Source organism: Symphalangus syndactylus, chromosome X, assembly GCF_028878055.3.
Source record: "Symphalangus syndactylus isolate Jambi chromosome X, NHGRI_mSymSyn1-v2.1_pri, whole genome shotgun sequence".
Taxonomy (NCBI): Eukaryota; Metazoa; Chordata; class Mammalia; order Primates; family Hylobatidae; genus Symphalangus; species Symphalangus syndactylus.
In genome coordinates, this window is record NC_072447.2 from 123,625,037 (window position 1) to 123,636,290 (window position 11,254).

The 11,254-nt window shown below is 42.6% G+C and overlaps 1 protein-coding gene across 4 annotated transcripts in view; it reads right to left on the reverse strand.

Moving 5' to 3' along the window:
- The window catches only part of LOC129475559 (putative uncharacterized protein CXorf42), a 66,821-nt gene that overhangs the window by 20,755 nt on the left and 34,812 nt on the right, over nt 1-11,254 (reverse strand). The window contains exon 3 of one of the 4 annotated variants that reach the window (XR_010119663.1): nt 9,870-10,029. The exons of the other annotated variants lie outside the window; for them this stretch is intronic. The gene's annotated coding sequence lies outside the window, so the exon portion shown is untranslated. The remainder of the gene's footprint in view (nt 1-9,869; nt 10,030-11,254) is intronic. 4 annotated transcript variants of the gene reach the window in all.

Below are 11,254 nucleotides of genomic sequence, written 5' to 3' on the forward strand. Positions count from 1 at the left end.
TGTAAGTGGCCTTCCACAATGCCCAGCCACAGAGTAAGCACACAGAAATGTTTTCTACTATTATTCTATATTATCTCCTATCATCATATTATTATAACCTGTTGTCCCACCTTTCCTATGTGGTATAACAGAAAGAGACCTGATTAAAAATAAGGTGGTCTGGGTTCTTGCTGCAGCTCTACGCTGTCTTTGTTACCTTGAATGAGTCGCCTAACCTACTATATCTCTGTTGTCTCATGTGTTAGGCCATTCTTGTTTTGCTATAAAGAAATGCCTGAGGCTGAGTAATTTATAAAGAAAAGAGGTTTAGTTGGCTCACAGTTCTGCAGGCTTAACAGGAAGTGTGATGCTGGCATCTGCTTCTGGTGAGGACCTCAGGAAGCTTACAGTCATGGTGGAAGACAGACTGGGAGCAGGCATCTCACATGGTGACAGCAGGAGCAAGAGAGTGGGTGCGGGAGGTGCCACACACTTTTAAACAACCAGATCTTGTGATAACTCACTCACTATTGCAAGGACAGCATCAAGCCATGAGGGTTCCACCCCCATGACCCAAACACGTCCCAACAGGCCTCACCTCCGACATTGGGGAAAATAAGGATTACATTTCAACCTGAGATTTGGGCAGAGACAAATATCCCAACCATATCATCTCACCTATAGAATCATGACAGTAATAGCATGACTCATGTATTTGGAGTAGGTTTAGTGGTAAAGGTTTATCAGGCATATTTCAAAAAATCAGAAAAAATAGGAATGAATGCCTTACGAAAAAAATCATTTCACGCATTGTTTTCTAGAGTGTGGAGAGTACCATTCATGTTTATATGCATGCTCGACCCCATTTTCCCAGATCAACAATTCCTGTTTGTCCTTTCTTGACAGAGAAAAGGAATCAAATGAAGTGAATAATATGGAGAAGAATTTTTTAAAGTGAGCAGAGTGGATATTTGTAAAGTCTTTTCCATGTTTTGGCTATGATAATTATACTGTGGCTGTCTGTATAAAAAGGGTGTATCATTTAAACATGCCCTGAAATAGCTAATGATGAAATTTTGTGATGTCTCGATGTGCTTCCAAATAATCCCAGGTTGGGTGCAGGGATGTTGGAGAAATCAGCAAGGCTACTGATGAAACAAGACTGGATATTAATAATTGCTGAATGTGGGTGGTGGCTATATGAGTGTTCATCTTATGTTTCTTTTATATATTTTGGACATTTCCTATAATTAAAAAAAAATAGTAAGGGTCGAAAACCTAGCTGCCAACAGGGTCAGGAAGGTAACATAAATGAGGAAAACAAGCAGAGTGGGGACTGGTAAACTGGGAAAGGATATGTCTCCCCCAAAGGGAATGGCCACTACTCTGCTTCAGCCTAATTTTTCTGGTCAGGACTTTGGGGTCCAGATCTGGCAGATTTTCCAGTTTGTAAAGATTGGCCAGAAATAAGTGTTTACATGAAACCTTCTGATCCTTAAATCTGAGCAATCAATTCAAATATGTTTTATTTAAAATTACACTGGTCATCCGAAACAGATCTGCAGACCAGATATAGGATGCAGCTTCCAATTTGCAACCTGTACTTGAGAAGGTAACTTTAGGCAAATTCAAAACCCTGGAGCAATAGAATATGATTGAAAGCAACTCTAAAGCCAGCAATCCTAGGATGCCATCATTCCATCTTATTTTTTTCTCATTATAAGTCCTGTTCTCATGTGATAAAAGAAAAACTTCAGCCAAATTAAATTTAAAGGAGTTTAATTGAGCAATGGATGATTTGCAAATCGGGCAGCCCCCAGAATGACAGCAGATTCACAGAGACTCCAGTGCAGCCATGTGGTGGACGAGTTACAGACAAAAAAGGGAAACTACATACACAAATCGGAAGTGAGATAGAGAATGGCTGGATTGGTTACAGCTCGACGTTTGCCTTATTTGACATTTTCATTTTACCAATAATTTTTGCAACTGTCTTTATTTCCCAAAAATTACTTAAGACACATGAACTAAAAGGCATTACACTTTTCACTTTTCTGACAAAATATGTTATTTAAGCTTTTATTATTTTTAAACCAATTAGTTAAAGCTCTTTTACATATAAACATCAAACACATAATACATATAAATACATAGAAGTTAAAGGACTCATTTTCCAAGCCAGGAATCGAACCCTGAACCCAGGCTGCCATTGTGAAGAGAAAGCATGGCCACATGGTTACAAGGTCAAGCTCCCAAGGACATACAAGACAAGAGGGAAACCTTATCCAGTTTTTTTTTTTTTTTCCAGGGACCTGCAGCAAAGCTTATAAGTGATCAATTTGCTTGGCTGTCTTGAACAGCGGGCTTACAGGTGTCCTAAGCCTGTTTTCTCTCCTAAGGTACCCCTCATTAATGACAGAAAATATGGAAAGACACACAAAGCATACCAAATTTGCTACAGCTTAAGACTAGTCTTACAAGTGCTTTTTCTGATTAATTTAAACTTTACAAGAGATAAACAGTGATTTTTACCATTTATTCAACCTGTTTGCACAGAGAGAGAGGCCAGAAGTCTGACTGGTAAGAAATTCTTACCTGTTTGCCAGCATGCCAGGCTTCTGTGTTCCCTTTCCCTAAGTGGCCCTAGTGACCCAGCTTGCTGCACCATAGCCCTGGGGGCCAAGCCGCAACAAAAAGGAAAATTATCTTTTTCTGTTTGGGCCAGAGTAAAATATGTGTGACAAAACATAGACATTAGCTACTCTGCTTAGCACCCAATATTAAACTGGCAAGGCTTAAATTTGTCCTTAGATGGCTCCCATCATCTTTAATCCAACTTCTGACTAGGAATTTCAACACGTGGTCCCTGGGCAAGATGGTCACCCTGAGTAATAGAAAAGATAAGAAAGGGAAAGGAGAGAGAAAAGCATTGCCTGTGGCGGGGTGAGGAAGGTGAAGAGCTCACAGAGGCCAGAGAAGGACCCACCCATTCATTGCAGTGACACTGAAAATGAAAAGTTCAGGTGACCACTTGCCAGTAGTGAAGGGATCTTTTCCAGCAGTTCCATCAGATGTCAGGATTCCCCTTTTGGGGAGGAAAAAGCTCCCCATCTCCCATGGTCCTGCACATGCCTAATCCTGTCACCCATAGCTGTCAGCAAAAAGTGTAAGACAGATTAATCCAAAGAGAATGGCACTTAACATTCCATAGTGCCAAACCCGTCCTTAGCCAAAAGGGATTTTACCAAGAGCCCTCATTTTTAAATGTATTTCAATGTGGTGTTGTTCATTTGGAACGTTCTACTGTAAGTACAAGCGATTCTCCTGCCTCAGCCTCCCAAGTAGCTGGGACTACAGGTGCGTGCCACCACGCCCAGCTAATTTTTTGTATTTTTAGTAGAGATGGGGTTTCACTGTGTTTAGCCAGGATGGTCTCGGTCTCCTGACCTTGTGATTCACCTGCCTCGACCTCCCAAAGTGCTGGGATTACAGGCTTGAGCCACCGCACCCGGCCTCTTGTTCTCATTTTCTCCCAAACATACCGAATCTCTCTCTCTGTTCTGAGCCAACTAAAGCTGGGGGTGGAGTGACATAGGTATTAAAACCCCTGTGGCCGCCACCACTATGACTGTGCTGGGTCAGACCTGAAGCCAGCACAGCACTGGGTCTCACCCAAGGCCTGCTGTAACCACTCCCTGGCTACTGTCTATGTTCGCTTAAGGCCCTGGGCTCTACAATGAGCAGGTGGCAAAGCCAGCCAGGCCTGTGTCCTTCCCTCCAGGTCAGTGAGTTCCCCCAGGCCCCAGATGGGTCTAGAAGTATCATCCAGGAGTCAGGGACTAGAGTCAAAAACCTGATAAGTCTACCTGGTGTTCTATTGTATTGCAGCTGAGCTGGCACTCAAACCACAAGACCTAGTCCTTCCTGCTTTTCCCTCCCCTTTCCAAAGGCAGAGGAGCCTCACTCCATAGTCACTGCCACCCCTGGCCACGAGGAGTACTGAAAGACTACCACCAATGTTCCGTTAAGGCCCAAGGTCTCTTAAGTTAGCTTGTGGCGAATGCTGCCTGGCCTGGGACTCATCCTTCAGGGCAGTGGGCTCCCCTCTGGCCTGGGGCAGGTCCAGAAATGCTGTCAAGTCCTGGAATCTGGAACCTCAAGAACCTTCTTGGTGCTCTAGCCCCCGTGGTGATGTTGGTACCTGAAGCCAGCAAGTCTCAGAGGCTCATGATGGCCCTCAACGTAGTGCCTGTGTATTGCTGTTGGTTATTCAGGGCCCAAGGGCTCTTCAGTTAGCAGGTGATGAATGCTGGCAGGATGGGGTCCTTTCCTTCAAGGCAGTGGGTTCCCTTCTGGCCCACAGTTTGTCTAGAAATGTCATCTGGGAGCTAGGGCTGGAACAGGGGCCTGATGACTCTGACTGGAGCCCTATCTTGCTGTGGCTGAGTTGGTATCCAAGATGCAAGACAAAGTCCTCCCAACTCTTCCCTCTCCTCTCCTCAAGCAGAAGGAAGGGGTCTCTTTTAGAGCCACAAGCTGTGCATCCTGGGGTTAGGGGAAAAGTGATGCCAGCACTCCCTTGGCTGTCCTAGCTAGTGTCTCAGCATGTTGTGTGCCCCGACTCCCCACCCCCAGTCCACTGTGTCTGGGCCTAGTTCAGCCCTAGGACTTACCTAAGAGTTGCAGTCCTTATGGCCTAGGCTGCCTTTCAAGTTTACTTAGAGACTGAGAGCAGTTTGGCCCTTGATGGTGAGGTTTGCAGGTACTCAAGTTCAGACTGCTGGGATCAGTGATTCCCCTCTGGCTAGGGCTGGTTTAAATGCTCCCTCTGTGAGTGGGCATCAACTGAGTTTGATCTGGTTTTCCTTTCTGCTGTAACAGGACATTGCTGAGTTCGATGCTTCACAATTGAATTGTGAAGCAAAAGAACTGTGTTCTCTCTTCCCCAGTGCCCAGAAACACTCTCCACACCATGCCATGGCTGCCAGGGTGGGGAAGGGGTAGCATTGGTGATTCAGGATTGTTTTCTATATCTCTTCAGTGCCTCTTTCAGTGATACGAAATTAAAACCAGGTACTGTAAGTGCTCACCTGCTTTTTGGTTTTTAAGAAGGTGTTGTTTTCTGTGTAGGCAGTTGTTAACTTGGTGTCCTTGCACAGAGTGGCAGGAGGACAATCAGCGGAGCTTTCTATTCTGCCATCTTGCTCTGCCTCCTTTCCTAGCCTCATTTTCCCTGCTTCCCCCTCTGCCCCCTGGGTCCTGAGCACATGGGTCTTGAGAACACACCAAGCTCATTCCCACCTTGGGGCCTTTGCACTGGCTGTTCTCTCTGCCTGGAATGCTCTTCCTACAGGTTTTTGCATGGCTGCCTCCTTTATTGCATTCATGATTCTGCTCAAATGCCCTCCCTAAGCACCTGAGCTAAAATCCCCAACCCCACAGTTTCTCTACTTTTTTGTTTGGTTATTAGCTCTCTTGTTTAATCTCTGTCTTCCTATCAGAGGGCAGGATTCAGAATTTAAACAGTGCCCTAGCACATAATGAGAGCTCAGTTATCTTCTGTTAAAGATAAAAATGAAGCCACACTTTAGGTATACCCGAAGGCCAACCACTCATAACCATGTAACCAAAATTTAATTCTTCCCAATTTCCCCAAAACACTGTCTCTAATCATAGATATCAAACATAACCTTTACATCATTGTCAGCATGATTCAGTGAAATTAAACCAATCAGCTATAGGCAAATCAGTTTAAACAGCTCTGTTTACCTTAAAAAGAATGATAATGTAAAACAGCCAACCACAAAAAAAATCAAAATATTCTCCTTTATGCTTTATAAAGTGTGCTATGACTGCCATAAGGTGAGCTTTCTACCACTTTGTTTGAAGTCTCCTGGATCACGAGCTGTACTTTCTCTTACTGTATAACAATAAACTTTAAAATGTTTCCTAACTTGATCTGATTCTAATTTTGACACTTCCAATAATCTTGAGAAATGCTCCTGAGCACTTTGGGTCTAGTATTCTTAGAGAGGGCAAACATTCTCATTTTTCAAAGGGGAAATTGAGGCCCAGAGAGAGACAGTGACTGCCTGAAGTCATAAAGTTCCAGCACTCTCTTTCCTTACTCCCTTGTTCTCCTGGTCTTGAGGACATCAGACTTTCAGACTTCTTTAAACATTTGGTCTCACTGTAGAAACTTTGAGATCCAGTGTATTAGGGTTCCCTAGAGGGACAGAACTAATAGGATATATATATATATATATATCCTCCATATATATATATATATATCCTCCATATATATATCTCCTCTCTCTCTATATATATATCCTCCATATATATATATATCCATATATATATATCCTCCATATATATATCCTCCATATATATATATCCTCCATATATATATCCTCCATATATATATCCTCCATATATATATATCCTACATATATATATCCTCCATATATATATATATCCTCCATATATATATATCCTCCATATATATATTCTCCATATATATATATCCTCCATATATATATATATCCTCCATATATATATATATCCTCCATATATATATATATCCTCCATATATATATATGTATATATATGGAGTTAATTAAGTATTAACTTACACGATCACAAGTTCCTATAATAGGCTGTCTGCAAGCTTGAGGAGCAAAGAGTTCCGGTCTGAGTCTCAAAACTGAAGAACTTGGGAGTCCGATGTTCAAGGGCAGGAAGTGTCCAGCATGGGAGAAAGAGGTAGGCTGGGAGACTAGGCCAGTCTCTCCTTTTCACGTTTTTCTGCCTGCTTCATATTCACTGGCAGCTGATTAGATTGTGCCCACCAGATTAAGAGTGGATTTACCTTCTGCAGCCCACTGACTCAAATGTTAATCTCTTTTGGCAACACTCTCAGAGACACACCTAGGATCAATATTTTGTATCCTTCTATCTAATCAAGTTGACACTCAGTATTAACTGTCATACCCAGAGTGGCTGTTACTTCCCAAAAATATTATTCAGTCTGTAATTGATAAAGTGGGGTTTTTATCCTGGTATGTCAGACTTGTGGCTGAGACATTCTGACACTTGTGAGGCTGGAAGGGAAAGAGGCAGTGGATAAAGTGGGCCTTGGCTTGTTCTCATAGGTTGCAATTAACATCTGAAGCACTTGCTTTCAAAACCTGAAGAACTTCCTTTATTATTTCTTATAAGGTGGATCTACTAACAACAAATCCTCCCATTTTTATTTAACTGGGAATGTCTTTGCCTTCATTTCTGAAAGGTAGCTTTGCTGGATGTAGGATTCTTGGTTGATAGTTTTTTCTTTAAGCACTTTGAGTATTTAATCTTATTGCCTCCTGGCCTTCATTGTTTCTGCTGAGAAGTCAACTACCAATCTTACTGGGGTTCCCTGGTAAGTGATGAGACGTTTTTCTCTTGCCACTTTCAAGATTTTCTCCTTGATCTTAGCCGGTTTTACTATGATCTAATCTGTTTGTGGATTCTTTACATATATCCTTCTTATAATTCACTGAGCTTCCTGAGTGTGTGGGTTGTTTTTAAAATAAATTTGGGAAATTTTCTGCCATTATTTCTTTGACTATTTTTTCTGCTCCTCTCTATCTCTTCCTTTCTTCTCTTGTCTATCTCTTCCTTTCTTCCCACTTAGGTTTGTGTGGCTGATGGTGTCCTACATTTGTCTAAAGCTCTATTTATTTTTCTTCACTCTTTCTTCTCTCTAGTCTTCATCTTGCATAATCGCTATCAATCCTGTTTCAAATCTGCCAATTCTTTCTTCTGCCAGTTTAAATGTGCTATTGAGCCCTGCTAGTGATTTTTTCATGTCAGTTATTGTACTTTTCAGATTCAGAATTTCCATTTGGTTCCTTTAAAATAATTTCTATCTCTTTAATGATATTTTCTACTGGATGCAACATTGTTATCATACCTTTATTTTCTGAATCATGCTTTCTTTTAGTTCAGTAAACATATTATTTTTTTTCTCTGTAGAGATGGAGGTCTTGCTATGCTGACCAGGCTGGTCTCAAACTCCTGGCCTCAGGCAATCCTCTGGCTTCAGCTTTACAAAGTGCTGGGATTACAGGTATAAGCCACCACACCTGGCCTGCAAACATATTTATAATGGATATTTTGAAGTCTTTTTCTGTTAAATCCATCATGTGGTTGCTCTCACAGGCAGTTGGTGTTGTCTGCTTTTTTCTGCTGTATGGGGCATACTTTCCTGTTTCTTTGCAGGTCTGTATTGATCTGTTCTCACATTGTTATAAGGAAATAGCCGAGAGTGGGTAATTTATAAAGGAAAGAGGTTTAATTGACTCACAGTTCAGCATGGCTGGGGAGGCCTCAGGAAACATACAGTCATGGCAGAAGGTGAAGGGGAAGCAAGGCACCTTCTTCACAAGGCAGCAGGAAGGAGAAGTGCAAGCAGGAGAAATGCTAGATGCTTATAAAACCATCAGATCATGTGGGACTCACTCACTATCACGAGGACAGCACGGGGGAAACCACCCCCATCATCCAATTACCTCCACCTGGTCCCATCCTTGACACATGGGGATTATGGGGATTAAGGGGATTACAATTCAAGATGAGATTTTGAGTGGAGACATAGACAAACCATATCACATGCCTCATAAATTTTTTGCTGGAAATTGAAATCATTTTTGAGACAGGGTCCCACTGTGTCACCCAGGCTGGAGTGCAGTGGTGCAGTCATGGCTCACTGCAGCCTCGACCTCCTAGGTTCAAGTGATCCTTCCACCTCACCCTCCTGAGTAGCTGGGACTGTCAGTGTGCACCATTACACCTGGCTAATTTTTTTTATTATTTTTATAGAGACGGGGGGTCTCTCTATATTGCCTAGGCTGGTCTTGATCTCCTGGGCTCAAGTGATTCTTCCACCTTGGCCTCTCAAAGTGCTGGGATTACAGGTGTGAGGCATTATGCTCAGCCACAAAATTTTTGATAATATGTTGTAGCAACTGCCCCCAACCTTGGCCTCTGGGACTTGTTATTTGCTGGTATATTTTTTTAATGATTGGCTGGATTATTTTAATGAAGCTTATTCCTTCTCCTCATAGTCTTAAGCCTCTGATGATGCTCTTCAGGAATACATGACTTTGGATGTGTACACTGTCACTCTAGGATGGCAGTGGTGTTAGTAGGGCTCTCTATCTTTCCCTTACCATGCCCAACTATTAAACTCCACTAATTGCCTGCTGATCATTCTATTGTTTTCAGCAATGCTCTAGGACATAAATTGTTCTACAAACTAATTCAATTAAATTGTGGTTTATTTGAAGGAATAGTTTTTGAGGTCCACGTCTGATATAGGTTCTGATACCAGGAGTGCTCTTACTAGCCATCTTATTTCCTGATTTTCTCCTGAAAACTATCCAGCTTACAGGCCACACTTTATCTTCATTAGATCCACAAATCTCAACTGCCTTGTATAACAACATCCACTGTTCCTGAGAGCAGTCTTAGGTTTGAACTTTACACTCTGTTGCAAATGAAGTCAATCCCATTAGGAAGAGATTAGGAGCTACCTGTTTTGTAGCCTGTTTCTCCTCCAAGGCAAAATATTTGAACAAGAGCTCTAGAGACAGGGTGGGGACAGTGGCAAGCTTCTGCCTGAGTGGCAACCCCATTCTATGGGCTGAGGCTTTGGCAGAGTGGGGTGCAGCAGCCTAAGGTGCTCTTGGCTTGCCTCTTCAGCATGTAACCACCACCTCATGAGCGAGGCAAGGAAAACTTGAGCCGCAGTTTCCTCAGTGTGTTGCATCTTAGGTAGAGCCTCCATTAAATAACTGGGGGACAGAGTAGGCAGATGAAATGAGCCACCATCACTCAGCTGTACTCACCTGATACTTAGCCTCAGAAACAAGTAGCTGGTGTCGGTATGAATGATGCTGAAGTGCTGCTCCTCTTGGGAAGAAAGTCCTCTGGCTGGGAGCCAGAGGGGAGAGGGAGCCCTATGCTCTTGTCTGCAGCAGTCTGAAGTAGAATTTCTGCCTTACTGATCTGGGAGGGGAAAAGGAAGAAGCTGTAGTGATTCAAATACCACGGACTTGCTTTTCTTATTGAATTTTTGTAGGTTCTCTTAGATAGATGTTTCTTCATTTGCTGTTTTCCCTTAGGACCATTTCCAGGGGCTTTAAGTTGTTGTTTTAAAAATAATATTTACCACTTTCACTTGGGAGTGCATCAGCAGAGTTCCTCAAGCTGTCATGCTGGAAGTTGAACTCCACGTTTGCTAGTTTTTTCATTTGCACAGTGATCTTGTTTTTTCTATGCCTAGACAAGGTTATGAAGTGGTATTTTTTTCTCACTTCATCAAGATCACAGAGTGATTTTGTCTGACAGTAGTGCTCTGTAAGACTGTTTATGTTCAACAGGAAAACATCAAGACCTAGTTGTGAGTACCAGGCCAGTGCTGGCTGTCAGGGGCTGCGATATGGTTTGGATTTGTGTCCCTACCCAAATCTGATGTCGAATTGGAGGAGGGGCCTGATGGAAGGTGATTATATCATGGGGGAGGATTTCCCCATTGCTGTTCTCATGATAGTGAGTGAGTTCTCATAATATCTGATGGTTTAAAAGTGTGTGGCACTTTTCCCCCTCATTCTCTTGCTCTCCTGTGACCATGAAAAGATATGCCTTGCTTCCCCTTCAACTTTTGCAATGATTGTAAGTTTCCTGAAGCCTCCCAGTCATGCTTCCTGTTAAGCCTGTGGAACTGTGAGTGAATTAAACCTTTTTTCTTCATAAATTACCCAGTCTCAGGTAGTTCTTTATAGTGTGAGAATGGACTAGTACAGACTGCTTATCACCTTCTCACAGTGTAGAACAATCACTTCGTAATTATCCTGTCTAAGGGGCAAGGAAGCTTGGGCATTTATCCACCAACTCCCAATAATCATTGGTTGAGGGCTGCTCCTGGGGGCATTTATTCCCCAGCCTTCCCTGTTCAGGCAGACGGGCTTCAGACCCCAGAGGAAGCATCAAGCTGTTGGAAATTGGGCCAAGTACATATGGCTGAGATCTAGTAGGACACAGACAACATCTGCTATAAATGACCTGCCAAAGATCCTGAAAGGGCCAGGATTTGAGCTCAGTGTTATCTGATGACCATGTCTTAGCCACCATTTGATTTGGTGAATGGAGAGGTTTGACAAGAACAGCAGAACTTTGCTAGAGGGATTGCCAAGATTACTTGCCTGAACAGTTTCTCATTTATATATTACAC